The 26,105-nt window shown below is 36.6% G+C and overlaps 1 long non-coding RNA gene across 1 annotated transcript; it reads right to left on the minus strand.

Annotated features, from left to right (window-relative positions):
* Positions 1–1,373: 1,373 nt before the first annotated feature.
* On the minus strand, positions 1,374–20,154 carry LOC135578556 (uncharacterized). Its single transcript, XR_010470327.1, has 3 exons — positions 20,007–20,154; positions 18,124–18,322; positions 1,374–13,599 (listed from the first exon to the last, which is right to left on the minus strand). It is a non-coding gene; the product is annotated as an uncharacterized LOC135578556 (long non-coding RNA).
* Positions 20,155–26,105: the final 5,951 nt, after the last annotated feature.

The following is a 26,105-nucleotide window of genomic DNA, read 5'->3' on the forward strand; positions in this document are numbered from 1 at the left end:
TAAAAGAAATCCAAATCAGTCACAAGAAAACAAAGAAAAAAGCTGGCAGCAAAGCCATAGGACTATTCTTCACAAAACTTTAGGTAAATGGAGAACACAAGTATCTGCATTGAATTTAATGGAATCTGATGCTTTCAGCCTTAATATTATCAAAGTCTAATTGAAGATGCCAACTGAAAGTATTTTCATTAAATATTCTCAAGAAATAAAGAATCTTTGAGTTATATTGTTGCTGTCAAACAACATGCATTTTAAATAGCCTTTATTCTTCAAATTATTCTGTTAAAGACTTAAGGTGTTAGCAGCTTTTGGCTTTTTCTTCCCCCCGCCCATCTTAAATGCTTCAAAATGATTTTTTTTTTTTTTTTTTCCTGTGAAGAGCCACATCAAACTATTTTTGGAACTGTTATGTGCTTTTGCTAATCTGTGGATGGTATCCTTGGCTCCATGAGTGTTATAGACGATCACGATAAATAGCACGCACTCGTCGGAATAAATTGCTTAGAATTTGTTGCAGCAAGCGGCAAGTGGGCAAAATAGCGTTGGGCGGCCGGGGAGTCTGCGCTCCACCACGGCGTGCCTTTCCAGTAGCAGCAAGCTTGGTTAAATGTGGTAAAGGATTACATATTCACGGTTATTCCAGGAATGCCTATACATATTCATAACTTTTTCCTCAAAAAGGCCGTTCTTATTAAAATGAGTTCCAAGGAATTTTATCTATAGTCTTCACCTTTGGCTCTTTCCTGTTGCACCTGTGCAGTATCTCCGGGTGGTCACAGGTGGGGGTCTTTTGGATGAAGGCTGCAGTCTATCTTGTCGTGCACTTCTCCTCTTTGGCCTAGAACGCTGGGTTGGGCCAAGGCTCCAACGGCTGGAGCTGGTTTTCCTCCCGCTTTGTGCTGAAGACCCCCATTATCTCGTTCACACAAGGATGCAACCGGGCCCTTATCTCTGTCAGTCTCTTACTGAATGTTCTGCAGGGTACACTAAATTAGGCTTTTACTCATATCTGTGGAACAAGTTTTTTACAAAGACTACGTACAGGTTGCATTGTTTAATGGCAGCATGTACTAATATCATGTTACATGCTCAGGTTTCAAAGCCACTGATAACATATCCATTTAGACAGGTTTGATTAACAAATATATCGTTGGGTCTATTACAATGAGTCATCATGCAGACACGAGGCAGTGGTCTAAACCTGAAGCAGGAATCCTTGTTAGTCTCAGTTGTGGGTCTTCCAAAACTGTCAAGGAGGCACCCCAAGGTTAGTTTAAGGGACAACAGGGTCCAAAACAACTTTTATTAAACCAGTGAGAAATAGGGTTTTAGCACTCCAAAGTGACTTGAATACAGGTTCAGATATCAGTTGAGGTAATTATTAAGGGGCAGCAACTAATACAACAGGAGGTCCACAGTGTGCATGCACGTGGCTTCACCAAAAACAATGCCAGCGCCGTCCCTGAGCCCAGGAAGAGTACACGCCTGAACACAGTGTTGGATTATTTTAAAGGGATACACATACTCGTATTGAGTACAGAAAGTGTACACTCACAATTCTGTGAGGATTAATTCATAATACACTCGCAACCCTGTGAGGAGAAATACATGTGCAAATACGCACAGAGTATTACACATGCTTATGTGGAGGCACGGGAGGAAAATACACTCGTGATTATGCGAGGAAATAATTTATACACGTGCTCGTATTGAGCACAGAAAGTATGCATGCAAATGTGCATGGAAAGTGTAAATACACATGCAAATGTGCATGGAAATTAGATACACTCACAATCCTGCGAGGGTTAATTTTACTCACACACATGGCGGCAAGGCAAGTGGAGCCTCTGTCCTGGGGCAGGGGTGGGGAAGTGTCTCCTGGTGGCAGCAGCTCAGCTCGTAACTCCAAGAGGTCGCACGCAAGGAACAGGCCTCGGTGAGAATCCCATTTTTATTGCCTGATCAGATCTGACTGTAGGCATTCCAGAAGCTTCTCTGCACCAGCACTGGCTGTGGGGTGCCCCTGAAGCTTCCAACCATCCCCCACACTGGCCGGCGCCCAGCAGCTCCCTGGCACCTGCACTCCCTTCTGGTCTCTCTTAACGACCCTGACCATGGGGCTCTGGGGTCAAACAAAAGAAGCTGTTAGCCTCAAGCAGCAGAGAGAGAGGGAGATGTGTCTATGCCTTCCATATCAAAGGAAGAGAGGGGGAGAGAGGGGGGTTTGCATTCTGACACAAAAACCCTTGAAGAAAAAGCAAAATATTAGTACTTCATCTTCCTTTGAACTCAGCAAACCAACCCATGATGGCTTAGGAAGAGGCAATGGAAAGATGAGGAGAAATTACAAGAGTAACTGTCAAGCCATATCTACAGACCCTGCTGCCAATACGGAGCTCTGGACAAGCTTCATGTAGGAGCCCAGAGCTCCTTAGGTTTTCAATGCTCACTCTAAAGTCTCAGTGTCATAGATTAGCTAAGCAGGGACAGCATATATTTTCTTGTTTAAAAAAATAGTTGATATCTGTTAAAGAACTGCTTTATCTGTCTGTCTATCTATCTATCTATCTATCTATCTGTCTATCTATCTATCTATGTATCTATCTATCTCAATGTGAATTATCCTCATATTGCAGATTTTGCCATTTTGTGCTTGTGTCTTGCTGGATGACCCTGAAACTTAACTCTGTAAAAAATATACTTGATATTGGAGCAAGAAAAATACCGAGGTAGGAATCTTTGCACTTTCTGGATTGGCTCTTTCCATTTTTTTTTTTCTCCTAATTTATCTTAAAATTTGATGTCAAGCCTTCTAATAGATTGTTTCATTTTCTTTTGCTGTAACTAACATGAAAATCCCTGCTAGAGTGAATCACATGGTATAATTCCTGTGCTTTCCTCACCATCTAATCCTGAATTTTAAATAAATCATGTGCCACCAGCACCAGACTGCATATTATAATTGCAGTCTTGGCTTTGATGGGGATTCCAATAAGAGAAGAAATAGAATTTATTCCCTCTTACATCTTTATTTCCATATTCTATGTATTTTTCTCCTAATTAACTGTAAACTCATATATATCTCTTTGTTCACCTGGATCTGGATCTGTACCAAGATTCCTTTTTCTAGGCTTTGAATTATTGTTTTCTTGTTACTATAAATTACCTTTAAAAAGGATTCTAATTTTGTCTTCTAATGACTTGTTATTTAAAAAATAGTTCCTACATATCTCTTCACCACTCAGCATTGTATCTCTTCACAAGATAGTAAATGCAACTCTGACATTTACTAGTGGTAGTCCAGATTCACTTCATAGCAGGAAGAATTATTCTAAATTACTTTAATAGACTATACAGGCTCTTTTGGACACAGAGGAATAAGCTTTAAATTAAAGCTCCTTTGTCTTGTCAGTTCTGGTATATCTGTAAGATAGGCTAAATTTTGTCACAACAAAACCTGTTTGGTTGTTGGGGAAAGGGAGGGTTCCTGTCCCCAAAGACTACATGAGATATTCTCTATTTATTTTCTTATATATATATATATATATACATATATATATATATATATATTTTTTTTAAAATTTTTTTTTTTTTTTTTTTTTTTTTTTGGCTGTGGAAGGCCCTTCCCTGATCAGTTGCTGATAAAAAATGATGCTGTCTTATTTTTACCCAGTTTGTTTCCCATTCATAGGGTCTTATCTGTTTACATTTTGCTTTACTTTTTTCTTGTTAGTGCAAAAGAGACAGAACAGTGAGAATGATGGAACAGAATGGAAGACAGATACCCTCAACAACATTAGTATCAACATCTCAATGGCAAGTGCGAATTCTGCTCTCCTTTAACAATGATGGAGTCTATGAATCCAATGCAGCAGCATATACCTTATTCCTGTTTCAGTTTATTTCTTCTTCTACTACTTTTTGTTTGTTTGTTTTTTTGTTTGCTTTCCTTTTCTAATATTTCTTTAGTTTGGTTTGGTTTTTTTGTTATTGTTTCTGTTTAGGAGAGAACATGCTAAGACAAGAATCATTGAAGTCCAATATGACATTTTTTTAAGGATATTTTTTACAGTTTAAGCTCAAGCCAGATAATCTCTGTACTGTGTAAAATTATGAAATGGGTGAATTTTTCCCGTCTGAATTAAAAGACTGATTCCATTGAACTGGATATGTTTGCCAAGTTTAAAAATAAAATCTGTGAATTTTAGGGGGAATAAAGATACAGAGACTGGCTTGTTAAGTTTTTTGGCATCAGATAATCTATATTTTGAAGAAACCTTGAGTATTTAATACTTTTTCCAAGGAAATTAGGTAGAGAGAAATGAACATCCATTTTAATATATTCCCCAGCTTTCCCATGCCATTTTGATCTAAGATTTTCAGAAGCAATAAAAAATTGTTTGCTTTTATGCATAAGGGGTATTTGCAGGTTTCTTCCTGATCCTACTGAATTAGTCAAGTGTGATACCCACCAAAAACATTTATTATCAGTGGCAGATCAAGCCATGGCTGTTCAAATTCAAGAGAAGACTTGTCTCTTTCTCAACAGGTGGAAGATAGGGAATAGTGGCAAAAGCAAAATCCATACTATACCAGCATATTCAACATGCATTAGTGACTATAAATGCACTCCCATGTGTAACTTGTAATTGATGTCACTAAAAACAAGGCCATATTGTTCTTCTGTTTGTAAATACATATAAATGAACCATGTTACATGTTTCTTCTGTGCATTTATTGTTAGGAAAACAAGTATTTGCTGTCATCAAGGTACAGTTAAGCCTTTTCAATGAAACTAAGGATAAATAACTAGTGACTGCTGTCCTGCTTATTCCACAGGTAACAAAAGTATAAATCATTTTGGACATCATCTCCAAGCATGTGGAGGAAAAGAAGGTTATCAGGAGTAGTCAACATGGATTCACTAAGGGGAAATCATGTTTGGCCAACATCATAGCCTTATATGATGATACGACTGGCTAGGTAGGTGGGGAGAGAGCAGTGGATGTTGTCTACTTTGACTTCAGCAAGGCTTTTCACATTGTCTCACAGCATTCTCGGAGGCAAGCTCAAGAAGTGTGGGTTGGATGAATGCAGTGAGATGGATCAGGAACTGGCTGGATGGCAGAGCTCAGAGGTTTGTGACCAGTGGTGCAGAGTGTGTTTGGAAGCCTGTAGTTAGTGGGGTTCTCCAGGGAGTTACTGGAGGGAGGGCAGTGGAGGGCTACGAAGATGATTAGGGCTCTGAAGATGGAGATGAAGAGGAAGATGGAGAGAGCTGGGTCTGTTCAGCCTGGAGAAGGCTGAGAGGGGATCTTATTTATGCTTATAAATATCTGAAGGGTGGGCATCAGGAGGATGGGACCAGAATCTTTTCAGCGGTGCCCAACAATAGGATGAGGGGCAACAGACACAGACTGAAACATAGAAGGTTCCGTCTAAACATGAGGAGAAACTTCTTTACTTTGAGGGTGAGAGAGCACTGGAACAGGCTGCCCAGAGAGGCTGCGGATTATCCTCTGGAGACATTCAAAACCCACTTGGACGCATTCCTGTGTGATCTGCTCTGCGTGAACCCGATTTATCAGGTAGATTGGACTAGATATCTCCAGAGGTCCCTTCCAATGCCAACCATTCTGTGATTCTGTGATATAGTGAGATTGTTGCAGGATGGTATACTCTCAGTGGGACTATATGTTGCATATACTGCTTTCATCCCTTTCTTTAGCTTCTGTGACTTCAATACCACATGAGAACGAATATGGTGTTGATGAGATGTCAAAAAAATGCCCATTTTGTATGACACTTTTATTTAACTGACTTCTAATTTCTGAAATGTAATGGCTGATAGTCATTAATTAAGAGGAGAAAGCTATATTTCCTTTTTAGTTAGGATGTGTTCTTTGATGTCCAATTCACCTCACATGTTATCAATGCCAAGACGTATCTTTTCTTGTCAAGATGTAGCTTTTTACTAAAGAAGAAACTTCAAAATAGAATCAATAGCACTTTATTTTAAATTTTTTTAATAAATGTTTACAAATATCTATCATGCACTGGTGGAAAATACATTTCCAGTTTTTATTTCATTCCCAACACATTGCTCATACAAATATCACTGTATAGAGTACTGTGGATTTACTCCTGTCCTACCTGAGTGTGTGTAATATGAAAATCAGCTCAGACAATTCTTGTATACAGGTATACTTTTTTTCCTTCAAATTTTCTTTCCAAATAAAGGGCAAGTGAGATTTCATTTCACATTTGAGAACATTTGAAATAGCTGGACAGCAATGAATAGGCAACAGTGAAGGAATTACCTTTTAATGGCTGGAAAATTGACCCTGTAAAATGTCACCTACATGTTCCACATTATTTATTTCTCATCAGAGATTTTGTAGCAGAAGGTTTCAGCTCAACAGACATGCAAGATTTGTGTTAGAGCAAGATCAATCTGTGCTACCTTGAACTCTTATGGAATACAGTATTGCAGAAAGAACTACAGTGATTGTTTTCTTGCTGCCTTTGTATTTGTTTTTAATTTTTATAAAAATCTGAGTAAATGTAACAGTGATTATTGTCTGTTGTAAGCAGTTTTATTTTATATTTTAACATTTGGTATCTGAGGTGCAAGGAGAATACATAAAAAAGGCTTGTGTGCTAAAGTGAAACAAGATACGTTTTACTGGATCTAGCTTAAACACTACTTTTAGTGTCCAAAAGCAGAAGGTTCTGATTGTTATGAAATATGCATTAGCTAGAATTCTGAAAAGCCTGTGTTACAAATTTGACCAGGCACAGAAGACTGCTGGTTTGGGATTACTTTTTGGGTTGTTATGGGTGAAAGTATTTTTTCTGTTGGGGAGTGATGCAGCTTAGACAAGGCTGACACATCCTGGTCTGATGGAAGAACAATATGTTTTTCTAGCACTGACTGTTTTGGTTGAAACCGTGTATGAGTGAGCAAGTGCACAGTTAATCTTGCAGGTCTGAGGAGACAGGACCATCTATTGTGGTATTTAGCTTATACTGAGGGATGGACCATGATGAGAGCCTTGTGACAGTACTCTTTTTCACTTGGCTTAATTGCAGCATGGACAATATGTCAGACCACAGAATAAATAATAGATATACTGAAGCTGCTGAAAGTTTCTTCCTTTGTTAGGAAAATAAAAGTCCATTACAAGAATGTCATAATTTTGCTTAAAATGCTACATAGTGTGGATACTCTCTGTAGCTTATCTACCTGATTGCTGACCTCTTCTTTGTCCACCTTGCACACAGACGCATAAATGAAATGAAGGGGAAAAATTCACATTCCAGAAATTACTAGATTTTTTTTTTTTTTTTTTATGCATTGATATAATCTGTGAAATGAAATAGATGTGTTAACTTAAAGGTGTAAGGCTTTTTTGTTGTTGTTGGTCTTTTGTTTGTGTGTTTGGTTTTTTTTTTAAATTGAAAGACAAGGCTTTGAAACAATGGACATGTCTGTTTGTTCCTCCCTTGCTAGTTCTAAAAATCTTTTCTTCATAAGAGAGCACAAGTAAGAGCTGCACAGGGGTTGTTCTGTTTTTTAGTTTTAGCCTGAATTTCACCACAGGAGATCTTTATCAGTGCAACAAAACTAAGAAAGAAAAAGATATTAAAAAATGGATGTTATGGAGGAGAGGGGAAGAACATTACCTAGCCACTGTTAGTCTACATTCATGCTGTCATATGTCAGATAGAAAAGGTGATTATAATCACACCTTTTAGCATTTTGAACTAACTATCCAGACCAAACTGAGAACATAAGGTTATGGTTAGCGGTCTCTTATGTCAGCCCTCCAGGAAAGAAACCATCCCACACTACTTTTTTTTGCTTTTAAGTTAAAATAATAAGAAAAAAAAATCTTTTAAAGAATTCACAATCAATAGCATGACTAAGTTTCAGGAACATCTACAGCATATAATGTAAAGGTTCATTCTGCCAATATGCAGCAGGGGCCCACCTATACACTCTATACAGCATGTACATTTAGGATAATCGCTAATAATCTTGACATTCATATGTCAGTTTGTTTCTTCCAAATAGTATAGAATACCTATGATTCCATGTAGATGGGAATGCACACAATTTCTTTTGAAAACTCCACAGGACAATAAAGCCTGCTAAGCTGTTCTTCATACAGAGTCAATGCAGGGGTCAGATTGATACAGTTTCTCTGTGTGAAGGATTTTCCATCCTTTTTCAAGACTTTAACTGAGACGTCAAGAAGCAACAACAGAAATACCCATGTGGAATCTGTTGTCATCTGAGTTATAGTAGGACTTAAAGTGGTTATCAGTCTTAGGGTGGGAATAGAGGAATAAGAAAAGAGCAAAAGGCCACCTGTCCTAAAATAGAATTTGCCTTTCACTTTCACAGTTGTGTTGCTGTCTAGCAGGGTGGAAAAAAAGGCCACTGTGAGTGGAAAAGAAAGAAGTGCATTTCCCTCAGATCTAGGGATAATAATGGCTAAAGAAAACCTTTTTTTCCATTCTGGTGGTCCAAGGAATCCCTTACTATCTCAGGAGAACATTTTTCTGCTTTTCTGAGTCTGATCCAGCACTTTGCAGTTGACAATATGTTATGAAGTTTCAATAAAAGAATGAAAGAAAGGAACAGAGACTGGTGTGAGATGAGGGTGGAGGTGTGGTTGCATTTAGATATGTTTTTCATCCCAAGCTCCATAAAGCCCTCTGTAGCAGTAGAAAAACATGAATATGAATTATGGTTTACTGTTTTATCTAAAAGACATCGGGCAAAGAAAAAAGTGGAATAATTTCTTGGTGTACATGTTGACTATGTATATTTTATTGATTTTTTGCATTATAATAACATCTTTAGGATTTACCTGAAATGTGAGAGATAAGCATCTCATTGTTTTGAATACTCTAAAAATATACTGCAAGAGACAGTGCTTTCTTCACAGAGCTATGAATTTAAATAGAGGGAATGTATGAAAAAAATGCAATTTCAATTTTAAAGGCAGGACTTGAAACATAGTCAATTAATTAATTTCCTCATGGTCACTCAAAAAGTCAGTGCAGGGCTTAGAGAGGAAATTAGCTCTCCTTTCAGGTTCTAGTTTTCTCTCTCAATAAGGTTATTTATTTATTTTTTTATTTAAAACTGTATTAAAAGATAACTATCTCTAGAAAGGTATAATATAAGGAAAGGTTTGGGAAGTCACCTAGGTAGATTAATATTAATGGCTTTGCTGAAGAACTGAAGTGCCGAAAGTGTCAGAATGCTTATTATTATAGAAATGCTATTAAGTCTTTCTTTTTAAACCTTAGCTATTATTAAAAATTAAATACAGGGAACTTTGCTAAATGTAGAAGGACAGATGTTTGCCAGGCCAAAATCTGCTTTCATTAACTACCAGCCACATGCCAGTGTCTCCTTGTTCATCAGAATGACATCACAGAGATGGGAAGTGAAGAAGTTCAATCACTTGCACATCATTAGTTCAGTAATAGTTTCCTTTAAAGGTGCCTTTAAGAAGCACTTAATTTAATGTCATATCAAGCACTATCCATCAGTGTGTCCTTGATCACATGAAAAATTGGGTTTCTTGCATACAGTGCACCAAACAAAAGGCAGTCCAGATTTCACGTTTAAAAATGAGTAGTTTGACAGCAGTAATCATTATCTCGTCCACATTGATCTGTGTGCTGGCAGACTTCCTATTAAGTCCTGAAGAGAGGCTGGCAGCCTTTATGGCTATGAAGCTCCCTGAGACCGGGGCAATGAAGTAAGCTAGAAACTTATTTAAAAAAAAAAAAAAATAAATGGTCTCTCGAAACCCTGTAGGGTTTTGTTGCTTACTCAGGAAAAAAAAAAAAAGTGTATTATGCCAGAGATCTGTGCACATTCTCATACTGCACAGAGAGACAATGACAGCATAGAAATAGAGGCCATAAAGAATTCAAACCACTACTGATCCAATTATTAATATTTTTATCTTCAGACCAGATTTGAACTATATATATGCACAGTACATCACTAATGAAATGCAGCCTCCTCTGGGATGGAAGCTCTTAGTTAGCTGATGGGCACAGCATGCTGCCAGAAAGAAAGAGGAGAGAAAATGTAGTTTCAGTACATCATGGGAAGCTCCTGCTGCTGAAGAAAGTGCACTGGCATCTTTAGGAGGCAAGCCACTCTCAAAGTAGGGTAAATTAGGAGTAACTATCAGAAACTCAATTGAATAATGATAGTGGTGAGAGAAAATAACCAGGCAACTATGTCCATCAAGAGCAGACAAGGCTTCCTCTTCTGCTCTCTGCCTTTTCCTGCTCTTAGTTCTCAGTTGCTAGAAAAAAACAAAAACCAAAACCAAACAAACAAAAAAATACAAAACACACACAACCAAACAAAAAACCAAAAGCAACAACCAACCAAAAAAAAACAAACACACACACACAAAAAAAAACAAAACCACAACCAAGAGTCCTTTAGACTGCAAGGTTATTGTATGTCTAAATCAGGCAATGAAGCACAATGCAAAAATACTTAATCCAAGACTGAAATTGTTAAATTCCTCTACAGTACAGCACAAACTTGCTAGTTTGGAGATGGAAGAAATGTAATCATGCTGAATCAGTGTTGTGAACAAGTTAATAAGCACTGAGGCTGGGAGAGGCTTATTAGTTTGATTGCAGCACATGCTTGCATACTGTATTGCACCTGGACTCAAGCTGGCTCAGATTTACTTGTTTTATGTGTCTTAGTGTCATCTTCCTTTTCCTTTTGGTTTCAGCGTTCCAATAGGGAGACTAAGTTTACACTTGGCAGTGTTAGTCTGTCTGTAACTGAAGGAGTTTTTAAACAGTAATCCTTGTATTCACTGTCAAAGTTAGTGCCAACATCTGCTGTGAAATGAAGTGAGAACAGCAGGAATTTCTAATTTAATTAAGAATCTAGTGGACTCTGGACCTGGTGGGAAAAACTATTCATGTTCAGTTTGGGAAAAAGACACTAAAACATTGAAATCTTATTTCTTGGTAGGTCTATATTTATTTTTAAAACAAATAAATATAATGGCACAAAAAATCTGATAGTTTCCACACAGAATTTTTGTTGTTGATAATGAAGGAAAATGGCAAATTCAGCTGTTCTAAAGTACAACTTTTTTTTAACTTTTCCACTGTTGAATATGTATAGCCATAAGAGAAGAAGTTCAGCAAACAGTAAATTTATGCAGGTTTCCCACAGGTGAGGCTAACTACAGATCTCTAAAAGTCTTCAGTGACAACATTTTGTTCAACTTCTAGTGAAATTATATTTTCGTTTTGAATGCAAGGACAAGCTGTGGATGTTTTTGAGGTTAGAGAATGTAGAAATTTTCCTTTTGGGAAACATTTCTGAAAACCTATACAGTTCATAAAAAAAAAAAAAAAAAGTGAACCTTTTTCTGGATACTCTGGTATGATTGTATAACTTCAAAATATAAAAATCTTGATTATATTGCCTAGTATGGATGAGATATTTTCACTAGTAAGTGGGTCTTAGTTGTTAGATGCTGCAATGACTTCAGTACCCTACTGGCAATTGAAATGAAAATTTCTTTTATGTTGATATTATTAGGGCGTGCTGAATCCAGTATCCCATTCCAGGTGAGGCTGCAGCAGCTCCCTGTACGCTGATCCAACAGCAAGGCTGAGGATATATAACCAGTGGGAACTTATGTGAACTTGTGTGAACTCACATATATAAACACATAAGTACATATATATGTGGCTGTCACTTTGGTCTTCATAGACCAACACACTCAGCACTCACACAAACACAAATAGTACTAGTGACTTCATCCTGCTCCCTTCTCTGATCAGGATGAAGGTCTATCAGTGGGAAATACACACATACACCTACATGTATACATACATATATATATTCTGGATTCCTCTAGAAAATGGACTTAGTCATGGGCCTTCCCATGAGCTACCCCTGGATCTGAATCTCCCCAGTTGCTGACACCTGAATATATGAGGCTCTGGGGCTGCAGTACCACTCACAGGCACACACAGACATGCACATGCACTTGAGATATCACCAGTAGCTGGTCCTGAATCCTCATGCTTTTCAGTTGCCTCAACCCTAGAGAGACAGGGCTCCTCAAATCCCCCAATATCCAGCTGTTCCTGTGGTCTTGCCCTTAGATACAGACTTGGACCCCATACAGAATCTCAGAATCATAGAATGGTTGAGGCTGGCAGAGACCTCTGGAGGCCATCTGGTCCAATTCTCCTGCTCAAGCAGGGCCAACTAGAGCTGGTCACCCAGGACCATGTCCTGACAGCTTTTGAATATGACTCCACAGCCTCTGTGGGTAACCTCTGCTAGTGTTCAGTCAACCTCACAGTGAAAATGTGCTTCTTTTCTGCAAAGGTACACTGGTGGCACATGATAAATTTGGTGTTCACCAGTGGCCTCTCAGGCCTCCTCTTCACCTACCCAGGAGCTGGTCCAGCTGGATCTTTGTCAGCAGTCACATGCACATGCCACACCAGCACTCACCTCCAGTGCTGGCATCACAGGGCCTCTTGGCCCCTAGTCCTATGCTAGTTGCCAGCACGTACACCCCCATGCACCACCATAAACACAGACAGAGCATCCTTCATTCAGGAAAAGAGCTAGAAGAGCAGTTTTATAAGCAAAAGTTGCATTGATCCAGTGCAGGGCATGGCCAGTCAACTTTACTGACCTGTCAGATGTTTATGTGTGACTGACCCCTTTCATGCCTTTATTTTCCCATACTCATTCATCCCCAAATCATACTGATCCCTCTTTTTCCCCACCTTTAGCTCCTCCTATAAACATCCCACAATAAATTGTGTAATTCCTAAATGCTTTTCCTCTGCACCCCACAATGTGTTCTGAACCCCCAGACCGTACCCCCCCTCTGTTGGCAGTATGCTCCATGATTGACTCATGGCAGTGGGTTTCCATACACCAGGACTGAGGCTCTTCTGTAAGTGCCCTGAGAGAGACCTGAAAATGGTGTCCCTTACTCTGAGTTGTTAATTTGGGTTCCTGCCTGTATTTGTGCCTCTGGTCTTGTCAACACACATTTTAGATGGGCTGCTGGCTCCTGGCATGGGCCTGGGACCAGCCAGAGCAAGGTATTATTCAGGCTTCACCTGCTGCTGTTGTCTCTCTGTACTCTTCTGTGGGTATGCGGATGAGCTGTTTATGACATAATCTGACAGATTTGAACCATGACTTTCCATCTTCAGATAGTGTGCCTTAAACAAAGTATATTAGTAGCTCTGGAATGGATTTCTTTTACCTCCTTCTGAAAATGTCTTTCTGTTATATACAGATTTCCAACTATTAATTTAATGCATCAAGAATGCATAGTAAGTGACTGCTCACCTCAGAGCCCTGAGCTCTAGCTCCTCCTCCAGTTAATGTTTCGGATGCTCTGTGAGGGAGGACAGGCTGGCATTCAAGCCTGTCACTCAAAGTACAGGCATGGGACTGATGCCTGCCACTCTGCTTTTTGCTCCTCTCTCTTGTACAAGGTGTATGGCGTGGTTTCCAGTCTTCTTCATCTTCTGGTTCAGTCTCTGGCCATGACAGAAGCGTGGGGAAAAAGACTGGTTTAAGAAATCTGCTGGGGTTTAACAATTCAGAGCCCCTATTGCAATATGTGTGACTGCATGCATGCTTAGCCATGGAAATCCAGATGCTGCTTCACCACTGAAGATTTGTAGCATCAGGGAATGCTGAAGAATTTTAATGTGCAGGTGTTTTAATGTACAGGTGGACTTTTTTTTTTTTTTTTTAAAGAAGGGTGCTCTTTTTAAAAAAAAAAAATAATTCTAGCTATTCTTTGAAGATTTTTTTCAGTTATTTGGATTTATTTTTTTTTTATTACTGGACTTAACAGGCAAAATTTATCTGTGGGGTTTTTTTTTGGCAGGATTAAAAGAAACAGCTAGAACATCAGCAGAACTCTTAAGAATAAAAGCAAATGAAAAGCAAAGCATGATTGTTTTTCCTTAAAAAAGAAAATTTAAATAAGATAAAATTGATGGAAAGATGACATTTTACAATACAATACACAAACTCTGACTACTTGTCCATCATTCTGTTACAGAAGGAAGCAATGGGAGATATAAACACCTCAAAGTCTCAGTCTCAGTGAAGAGTTTTGCTTTACTGAATTCAATGCAGTTTTGCAGCGTTACAGTCACTGAGTTTCTAATCAGGAGTAGCTATTAATATTTATGCAAGGTTTTTCACTGGGAAAAAATAGGTTTATAAAATTGAAAACTGAAAAGGATTAATTGAGAAAATTCATGTTTTACTTTGTCTTGGAAAAATCATTGAACTATTATATTTTTACATTTCAAACTAAGAAATTATTTTACCTGAGTATGATATCTTCAGAATTTTTAGCTAATTATTGTAGAATGAAAACAATACTGAAATGAAATGTTTGGAAGATCTAAAAGTTGTTTAAATTATCTGAGGTATTATTTTTTCTAGATTGTCTAGGTTTTTACTTTTTACCCTTCTGGAAGAATTTGAAGCTCAAAAGAATTCACAAACATGGAAAACACACTTTATGCTCAACTATTGGCTAATGGTAATCCTGGAGGAAAACAGAATGTCAAAAGCCAAGCAATTGTAATGGGAGGGTTAAAATATATTTTTTTTTCTGTTCTTATAAATTCATAAATAGAGACATATATCAGATTCAAATCAGCCAAAGTCAACAGAAATACTCTAATTATCATTAATACACTTTTGATGAGATCCTAGTTTTTTAGAGCATTGGTAAATGCTATTTTGGTAAAATAGGCCTAAGATGGCAATATGTTATCCTGTGAAGCCTCACATTATTTATGAGGACAAGAAACATGTTTTTATGATTTTGATTAACTTTCTTCTTTACTTTCTGAGCTTCCAAAACCAAAGAAGACAAATGAAACTATGATACATTTTTTAAAATGCCTGTGAATCAAATCTTCACGAAGATTAATAAAAAGATTCTCTTCTTGGAGACAAAATCTTGGATATTTTAAGCTTATGAGGTGTAGAATTAGTTTTGGATGTGCATAGATTTCTCAACTATGTTGTTTATTGTACTTGTAGCACCACAAATGAGTCCTGTTTATCTAGATATGAGGAAAATGAAATGGACAGTTCTCTCTTCAGATATAATACCTTTCCAAACTTACTTGTCATTTACATATGTATTTCTCTTTGAAGTAGATATGATTTAAAGTATTGTAACTTGTTTTGAACTGTCCTGGGATGACAACAATTTGTTTCAAAAATGAACTCAATCTGTCTCTCTCTCACTTCTCCACAAATTCCTATTATTCTTGTTATATTGTGCCAGTACATCAAAGAGTGTGAAATTTCACAATGTTGAGTGCAAAATCAGAATTGTTTTAGCATAACCTTAGTCTGAGGTTTCTGTAATGGCCTTGGATAGAGTAATTTGTAGAGCAATCTGTGAATCATAGAATCCATAAATGTTAGTCCTTTGCAGAATGATATATGACCAGTCAGAGCATGCATCTCTAGACCTGTTTTTAAATGCAAATTTCATTATATGAACATAAAATGCACTCCTCCTATGAAGAAAGGCTGAGATGGTTGGCATTGTTCAACCTGGAGAAGAGAAGCCTGACAATTTCATGTTGAAGAACATTTTGTTACTTCTATTTGTTTTAACTTCTCAAATAATTTCAAAATAGTAAGGGAAAAGATAGATTTCAATGAGTAAAGATGTCAGTACAGAGCTGTTATTAAACAAGTCTTGTCTCTGCAGACAAAGAGGATTTAATTCTCTGTTAACATATGAGAAAATTAAAAAAAAAAAAAAATTACAATGATAAAATAATAGAATAGTTTGGATTCTTAAAGACCTTTAAAAGTCATCTAGATCAACCCCCCGGCAATAAGTAGGGACATCATTGACTAGATCAGGTTACTCAGAGCCCCATCCAACCTGATCTTGAACACTTCCAATGATTGGACATCTATAACCTCTCTGGGCATTCTGCTCTGTTTTTTTACCAATCTCATAATAAAAAAAATTCTTCCTATGGGGGACCAACAAGAAAGTTGGAGAGGGACATTTTATAAGGGCATGTAGTGACAGAAAAAGGGGTTATGACTTTAAACTGAAAGAGGGTAAATTTAGATTAGACATGTGAAAGAAATTCTTCACTATGAGGCTGGTGAGGCACTGGAGCAGGCTGCTGACAGAAGTTGTGGATGCCCCATCCCTGGAAGTGTTCAAAGCCACGTCGGATGGGGCTCAGAGCAACCTGATGTAATGGAAGGTGTCCTTGCCCATGGCAGGGAGGTTGGAACTACATGATCTTTAAGGCTCTCTCCAACCTAAACCATTTTATGATTCCTACAAGCTCCCTTTAATCACTGTAAGGCTGCAAAAAGTTCTCCCTGTAGCCTTCTTTTTCCAGGCTGAACAACTGTCTCAATGTTTCCTGATAGGAGAGGTGTTCTATCCCTCTGATTGATTTTGTGGCCTCCTCTGGCCCCTATCCAACAGGTCCATGTCTTTCCTGTACTGAGGGCTCCAGAGCTGGATTCAGTACTCCAAGTGGGCGTTTCTTTAAAAAGTGGTAAAAATAAGACTATTTATGAAGGTCTTAATTGAACAGTATGATTAAAATTAATGTCTGTATAGTATGTAGCACATGAGGTTTGATATTGCAGTGTTACAACCTTATTCTTTGTTCTGTACAACTCTAAAATCACAAGGTAGCTAAATAAGAATTCCAGCTCAGAATGTACGGCATCATATACTACATAGATCTGTTGTTCTCAATAGAATTAGAGTTTAAACAAGGAACTCTATAAATTCCTCTTTTACAGTACAAATAATTTCTAAATGCAAGATCAGTTTATAATAGCACTATTCAGAAGTACAAGAGTGTACTGTTTGCTATCTTATCCGATATTCTGTTTGAAATTATCTGCAAAGTAGACAGTCTGGTAAAGGCAGTCTAGACTTCTCCCCAAAAAAGAAACTGTATAGTCATCATAGTATAGTTGCCATAAACTTCCTAAACTTCCTAATTAATCCCATATACTCTATCTTTTTTTTTTTTTTTTTTTTTTTTCAAACAGACATCAAAGTCTTTCTGCTGAAATCAAGGTAGCCAGTGCTCTACTTTCAGAGTGCTCTAGATATTCCACATGGAGGAAGGGACTCTTGAGTTGCCCTATGCAAAACACTGTGTATCAGTACCTCCTTTCTGAAAATACAAGTCTCTCCCCATCTGTTACGACTGGCTAACCCCGTTAGTTAGCCTTGTAGCTCCAGTTACAAGCTTCTGTGCTGAACTCCTCCCCTATTAGAGCACAGTAACTTGTATCAGGTACCAGTGCAACTGTGTTTCCCAAGTTAAAAAAAAAAAAAAAAAAAAAACAACCAAACCAAGCATTCTGTGGGTTGACCATACAAAGAAAGTTACTTTGAAAGCATATATATATTTGAAGGGATACAAAACAGCAAACTTGCGGTACCTTATTACAGTGTTTTCTCCCATTCTTCAGTTTTTAAGATTATCAACTTGAAATTCTCTACCATCTTTTCCCTAAATAATATTATTTCATTCAGGTCACAGTAAGAACAGAATTAAGGTTTCTGGCACAACTGTATAGCTAACGTTTTTGAAAACTCCGTTTTACATGGAAAAAGAAGTCTCTACATTTTGAATCTGTTGGAAAGGAACTTAACTTTTTTAAAAAAAAAAAAGCACAAAGAAACAAACAAAATCATTGCTAACTTGAATTTTGTATATCTAGCCCATTGAATCTAGTCCTTTAGTAATGATTATCTTTGAGTATGTGTTTAGGAAGCACCTTGCTGAATATGTTACAGTGGCACACTCATTCTGACTCAGTTTTGAACATTATCCTCCTTTGTTGTGAGTAGAGCTTATCCAAGAGATCTTTCAATTCTACTGGCAGAAAAAAAAGTTCCTTCAAAGTTCAAATAAATTTTGACTGATCTTGTGCACTAGCATGGTCCTGAGCATATGGCACTCTGGAATAAAAATCTGTGAGTATAAATGTATTACACATCTGTTAGAATTGCCCACCTGTTTGAACGAAAATTTTGGGCATAACAACTTCTGTGCCAGTAGCTTCCAGCTCCTTTGTTCATGTTTTCCTCTGAGATGGTCCTTAATTCCAAAAGAAGGTTTATTGTTGTTTATTCCGATGCAAGAATCTTCTGTTCATCTGCAGACAGGGATATGAAGGGTTTAAATACTCTGCAGACTCCCTGCCAGCAGAAACCTGTGGGTGGAAAAGGTAGATCAAATCAAAAAGTAAACAATGTTTCAGCCCACTGAGAGAGATGCTCAGAGCTTGATAATAAAGACAGCAGGATTGTATCTGTCTTTTCTTCAGAGACGGAGTATTGCATAGTTTCCTGTTGATTAATTCTCTAAATCTTTTGCTTTCATGTTCTGTCTTCCCACAGCCTTTGCTAGCTTCTCCACTGTTTCTTTCAGTGGGAAGTATGATTCCCAGCAGCAACAGAACTGGGTTTTGTACTGATGAAGAAAAGTATTTAATTCCCAGTTTACAAAAATGCAGAATGTGTGGTCTTTGGTTTGTAAGCAAGTTTAGAGTCACCTGCTACAGCATGTATTTGTATTCTCTGGTATGACCCCTGTAGAAGAATAAAAAGAAGAACTGCCCAGAGAAACGATATTGAGTCAAAGAGTATTTACATTCTCAATGTTCAATAAAAAATGTCTATGAGGCAGCAATGGTATTTGATTTTTACGGAGAAATTTTCTCCTTATCCAAAGAGAAATCATTTCAAAACTATGTAGTTCATAGAGGATTTCAATAGAATTAATTTTGGCTCACTAAATTAAACATTTACAGTACTTTCCACCTCTCAGTGTGATTTTTAAGAAAATGTTAGAATGTAAATAATGGTATCCTGAAGTTATTGCATTTGTTCTGAAAAGGTCACCTGAATAAATTTAAGTATCCAGTCAATAACTTTGTTAATATGCCAATAGATATGAAAGTGAATGTTAGCTATAATAGTAATTTGCTTATTCATCCAAAATTATTTTATTTTCATTTCCAGACCATTTCATATGCTTTCTCACAGTTTCATGTTGTGTTCTCATTCTGCTCTGGATGAAAGAAGGTCCTCATTACTATGATTGAACTCATTTATATGGAAAGCAATTAAAGAGATTTTTCTTTATCCTATCTATTTTCAGGATCAGGATCTGGTGAAACATGTAGTGTGATTTACAGCAACGGTTTGCTATACTGCAGAAAATGGAATATGCATTTCCAAATAGCCTGAAGGGCTACCTCCCAGAGAACCATTGTGCTGGGACTGCACACAGATTCAAGAACACAACACCGAACTGCAGTATTTGTGCAATAAAATTTCATTTTCTACTGATGAAGAGTATAAACAATATAAAAATCAAACATTCAAGAAATTATTAGTGTGCTAAATTTCATCAGAATATTGAAGAGTCTTGTTCTCCTGTTTGAAATGTTTCAGCTTCTAGATTTATCAACACATTAAATATTTGCATAATGTTACCAACATTTCATTTTATGTTGTATTGATAATGTCATACAAATTGAAGAGTATTTAACTTCTGTTTTAGAATCAGGGAAAAAAAATTGCAAAAATTAGACAAAATATTTTTTCAATTAAAAATTTCTTAATATTTTTAATCTCATCAATAGATCTAATTTCAATGGTGATAATAAAATCAAGAGTCAAATAAGCATATACATGCACAAATGCTATTTTACTGTCTTCTATTCAAAGAAAACTGCTAATCAGTGATGAATAACTATTTCAAAAATACAACATGGAAAATAAATTATGTTATCCAATAACTCTACCATTATTATTATTATTATTATTATTATTATTATTATTATTATTATTATTATTATTATTATTATTATTTCAGTTAAGATGTATTACCAGTGTGAATTTGTGTAGGCTGAGTTTTACTTCAATGGAAAATAGCTTGCTGCCAATCTTGCAATTTTTCACTTTTTGATTATTCAGAGTGTGAAAATTCTTATTTTATAGAAGTCCTTCAGTCAGGAAACTGCTTAGAGGAAAAATAGTAAAGGTTATTGTGTAATGTCTTAGGAAAACAAACAAACAAACAAACAAACAAAACAAACAAGCAAAAAACCCAAATATATTTGTTTCTTTTTAGAAAATGTATATAAGTAGGGATACTTTTAAACTACACAATATCTGTAAGGTAATAGATGATCTTTGGACAAATGGTGCTGAAGGAAACAATATACTACTCGTATATACATATATAAAAGCATTAAAATACAAGCAGAAGTTAGGAGAGTTGAACTTACAGTATTTAAATTATCTTCAAAACTCAGGAAATCATGTATTAAAATGTCTCTGACTTCTCAAATAAGTGGTACCTAGTTCTCAGTACAGGCAAACATTCATCATATTATGAGAGTATTATAATTTCTGCAGAATTCTGTTAGCACCTTTTTCCTCTGCCTGATCAGCTGTGGAGCAACATCGTTACTTGGCAATCACAATGCATGCAGATAGAACTACTAAAAAAATATCAATTTATGAAATGATGTTCCGCACCTTCCATTTGTCATTCAGGTTTTTTTTTCTTACTTTATATTCTGCACAGCCTACTCTTACAGAATAAGATGGGAAATCAGATACAACTTTATTCTCATTTCATGTTTGCCAGCTAAATCAGAATGCCTTTCACTGATGTGAAGAATGACCTGTACGTAAGCAAAAGCAATTCAGGCATGTTATATATATCTATCTGTCTATCCATCCATCTATCTATCTATCTATCTATCTATCTATCTATCTATCTATCTATCTAATCAAAGACATTTTCTGCAAAGTCAAATGTAAACTTTAAGCATCTCCAGTTCTTAAAAGTGGCAGACACAGAACATAAATGCTCTGAAAGTGTTGTCCTTCCACATAAGCTTCCTATTTTAAGGGGAAGGTACTTAGAAATTACATGCACTTGTGGCGGGTAATGAAAGTACATGCAAAAAGTCATTCTGAAGACAAGGGGGAAAAATTACAAGAAAAAGTCAACATGTGCCTAGATTCAGGAACAAGCCTTTTTGTTTGCTGGTAGAATTCTACTTGGTCTTTGCATAAAATTGTTTTTAAGTTTTACAGTGCCTTAGAAGATTTTATCTGTGATATAGGTACTTTGATATGGCTAGTGCAAGGTCTAACTATTCTTGTAGGTTATACTGCCCCCTTTTCCACCACCCCAAACTCAGTCTATATCACATGGGATAAAGAAATACTAACATTGTTTTTTGTTATTTCTTTGCTAGAAGAGGTCATTATTTTGAAGATTATTTCTAAATCTGTGCCAGTCTGCATTGAATTTTAATGATATAGTAGGTAGTTTGAATTCAGCTTTTGTGGATGCATAGAGAGGGAATTACAGACTCATAAACTGCTAGTGGAGTGATTTTGTATATATGCCAGTTTCTGGAGTAGCACATACAGCAGAATACCAACGGGCTGCTTTGCCTGTGCTATGCAAGTGCTATGGGAAGCTGTGAGCAGGTAAGAGAGGGATCCAGCCACTTCCACTGGACAGAGCTTGGAGCATACCAATAACTTAAGCCATGAAGGCTAAGGTCACTTGCTTTCCACACTCATTTTCCCAAGATTAGTACAAAATAGAAGTCAAAGGTGATGCTGGTTGAAAAACTGAGTTCTAACAGTTCATGGTATTGAATGTAGATGGCTTTATACTGTAACAGTTTAATTTCCATTGTCTATGTCTGGACTGGGTTGCCCAGAGAGGTTGTAGATGCCCCAGCCCTGGAAACATTCAAGATCAGGTTGGATGGTACTCCAAGCAACCTGATCTAGTTGAAGATGTCCCTGCTCATTGCAGTGGGATTGGACTAGATAACCTTTAAATGTGTCTTCCAACCCAAACTATTCTCTGATTCTGTGTGATTGTATGCCCTGACTCTTATTAGTAGTATTTTTAAGTGGAATGCTGGGTCATACTCTCCCATTATTGGTGAAGGGTTTGGAGAGGAAGCCATATAAGGAGTGGCTAAAGTCACTTGGTTTGTTCAGCTTGGAGAAGAGGAGACTAAGTGGAAACCTCATCATGATCTACAGCTTCTTCACCAGGGGAGGAGTAAGGGTAGACACTGAACTCTTCTCTTCAGTGACCAATGACTGAACCTGAGGGAGTGGCAGGAAGACGTGCCAGGGGAGGTTTAGATTGGACATTATGAAAATGTTCTTCACCCAGAGGGTGGTAGAGCACTGGAACAGGCTTTCCAGAGAGGCAGTCATGGCTCCAAGCCTGGTAGTATTCAAGAAGAGACTGAACAATGCCCTCAGACACATGGTGCGAACTATGGGTTTGTCATAAGCAGGGGCAGGAGCTGGACTCAATGATCCTTGTGGGTCCCTTCCAACTCAGGACGTTCTATGATTCTATTTGCACACAAGCACAAAATCAGCGGTTCTTGCATAAAGGTAAGTAAAGGTTTATCACTGAAGATCTCCTTAGAACAAACTACTGCAGTGAACTGCATCTTTTCCCTATTTAGGTGGTTTTGCACTTCCTCAGCAACACAGAACATGCTGGACCCAGCTAGCCAGAGCAGGAATCTGAAGTGAAACTAGTGAAATAGTTCTCCTGCATCCTACCCTGCTATTTTCTCACAATCATGCCACTGTCCAAGTAAAAGTTCTGCAGAGAAAAGATAGAATGATATTGAGTTACGACAGTCCTTGGATGGCATAATGCTCACAGAAAAACACCAGGCAAAGATTTACTTTAAAATTAATTAGTTATTAATGTTAGAAGCTTTCTTTATCTTTTAGAAGCAGAAAAAATGCCCTTTATAAAGTGTGGGGGCTGACTCTGGAAATCATGTGACTGTCAGACTGAGGTTAAGAAGTGTCTCCTATTTTGTTACTTCTTAAGACTTTTAGCCTGGGGGACAGGTCATGGTTAATGCCACTTAATTCTTTTTCATGCAAGTTTTTGTTTATGGAATATAATTCATGGTGTCTTCAGAACTGTGTAATTAGTCAGAGACTCTATAAAGAGCCTTTTGAAATAGTGGTCCTTAGCCTTTCACTTTCATGAGCACAAAAATTCAATCAAAACCTGCTTTTAAAATAAGTAAAACTACAGTGGCAAATCTATTACAATGTGTTTAATCATTAACTTCTTTGATTTAACATCTGCCTAAAACATAACATCAAAAACTGAATAATTTATCATGCAATTGCATAAAAGCTCAAGTAATGTAAGACATTAATTAAAAATTTATACAAAATTCAGAAGAAGAAAGTTGAAGAGAAACTACTTGATTATCCACTCGGTAGAATGGCTATAGTTACTTTGAAACAGTAATCTGGTGTATTACAAATCACAAATTCTTTATGGTGAAAAATAGTGTAAACCCCTTAGGTGTATTTGGTGAATTTCAGAAAACACCTTAGTTATAGACTATTTCAGATTCCATAGTTAGATGTATAGATATGCCAGTTTCCCAATGAATTATTCTTCTTTCACTTTTATAACCTATTAGCCTCAATGTATGTACAAACTGCTCTGTAAACATAAGAGAATAAAGCATTCAGAACTTTCTGAACATTGTTTCATAAATGTACAAACTCAAAGAGCACATTGCAGGTTTTTCCCTCAGGCTAACATTCAATCAGGCATAGAAGAATATCATAGCCATAAAATCAACTCTAATGTTAAATACATGGGGAGGAAAAATAAACAGTGATTTTATCAGCCATGTTATCTCTCAAAATAACATGCAAAACAGAGAAATTTTAAGTTCAGGTTTCCTCATTCAGAGTCAACTAATACTGTTTGAAAGTAGTTACTTATTTAAAAATTATATTTGTGCCAAACTACCTTTAAAATTAGAAAAATTGGCTCAGAAAGCAGAGTATCCAGATGGATAAAAAAATAAGCACAGATTTTAATCTAAACAGGTTTGTCTGTCACAGAAAAAAAAAAAAAAAGGGCCTGCTTTGCAAAGTTCTATCTTTAACACTCCCACTAAACCCTGTTCTCATGAATCATTCACTAAGATCTACCTATGTAAATGAGTACTTATGAAACCAGTCCCTAAATTTTGCCTGTATTTAAAGAAATGTGAAGTACAAATCACAATAGTTTGGGGTACTTTTCTGAAAGACCCCTTAGGAAATTATTATCTCCTTCTTATACAGAGACTAGTTATTATTTAGTCTATTGTTGATAAATTTCCTGAAATTCAGAATTACCTGAGAAAATAATAGATTTAAGATTTTTTCTATTTTCCTCTTTTTTTATCTCTCTCTCCTTTTTTTTTTTGTTTTTAATGGATTCTTTCTTCTGTTTCTACTACCTGCTGCTTGAGTCTTTTCTTGCCTGCTGAGAGAATGAATTATATTTCACCTACTTTAAGTGTGTCATTGCTAATCCATCTCATTGTGAGAATGAGATTAATGTTTACAGTGTTCTCAATTTGACAGTGCTGGAAGAATTATCACAAACAAAAGGTAAAATAGAATATACATTAAAGAAAAATAATGCAGAATTGTCATGTTAGTAACAATCAGGAACTTTAATGACACTTTTAGGTTTGCATAGCTCACAAAAGACTTGAAAAGATCAATTGCAAAGTGTTTTGAAAATATGCTTAGAAAAACACATATTTGTAACATCAAAATATTTTAAAAAGACAGTGGATACTCAGACTTCAGATAAGTAAACACAATTTAGAATATACCCAGGTAAAACTTGAAAAAAGCTGAAAGAGTTGTGTCTTAGTAGTAGGTTTGATAGAACCCTTTTTTTTTTTTTTCGTCCAAGTGGAATTTTTGAAAGATCCAAACTCTGACATTGCATTACAGATAGTAAGAACCTAAGATGCCCAAAAACCTACCCAGCCAGCTTTACCCTTATATTCTGCCCTTTTGGTTTCTTGTTTGTTGTTTTGTTGGGTTTTTTTTTTAACCTTTAAAAATGTACTACATTTTTGTAAAATACAACTGTTGTGCTTCTGTGAGCTGTAGGAATCACATTTATGAAGGCTTACAGTGCTTTTATTATCCTAATTATTAATATTGCCCTACAAAGGTGGTGCAGTGACTCACTGAAAGGAACATGCAGTTATTTAACCTTTTGTTCATTTAAGCTCTCAAAGAGAAGAAAATGAAATGGAAAATAAAACAGACCTATTTTGACAAGGATGTAAACAAGAAATGCAATTAATAAAACAGTTCTAATATATATATATTTATGTGTAGCTGTGCACTCAAGTGCACAACCAGAGTCTTGCACATGTATGTTGATATATTCATAACAAGGATATAAATATATGTATTCAAGTAACATTTCCATTTTGTAAAGAAATTGCTATATGACTTGAAATGAAATGGCTTTATGTTACAAATTTTAATGACTAAAGAAGAAAAAACAACAATGATTTCCCACTAAAACAGATCTGGTAGGTTTTTGTTTGGAGAGAAAGAAGGTGGAAGATGGGAAATAAATGTTTTGGTTGTCTTTATTAGCAGTTGTGTCCATACAGTACAGGGAGGAGCATAAGCAACCAGAAGGATAGGGTTTTGTGTTTTTTTTTTTTTGTGACAATGCCAACTAAACATACATGAAACTACAGCCTGAGTTAAAACTAAATTTTCTTACTCTGAAGACTCTGTTTGAACTGGAACACTTATGGGCTACTCTGAAACCAGAATTTTCAGTATCTCTTGTTGGCCCTGTTCTGCTTCCTAGATTGAAAGCTACTATTGCTCCACTTCTAGAGATGAACATGTGAAACACCAATATTCCAGACAAAGGCTAAACATTCTCACTGCCATTTTGAGACTCAAGGGAGTTTGTCTCATGGACTTGTAAATATTGCAATTCATGTTCTGGTAACAGATTATTCCACCTCAAATTAAAAACAAATAAAAAAAAAAAATATGAGAGACTTTCCGCTCCAGAGGGTCAAATAGCTCAAAGATGCCGTTTTCAGTCAGGCACATGGCTAA

Source organism: Columba livia, chromosome 2 (assembly GCF_036013475.1).
Source record: "Columba livia isolate bColLiv1 breed racing homer chromosome 2, bColLiv1.pat.W.v2, whole genome shotgun sequence".
NCBI lineage: Eukaryota > Metazoa > Chordata > Aves > Columbiformes > Columbidae > Columba > Columba livia.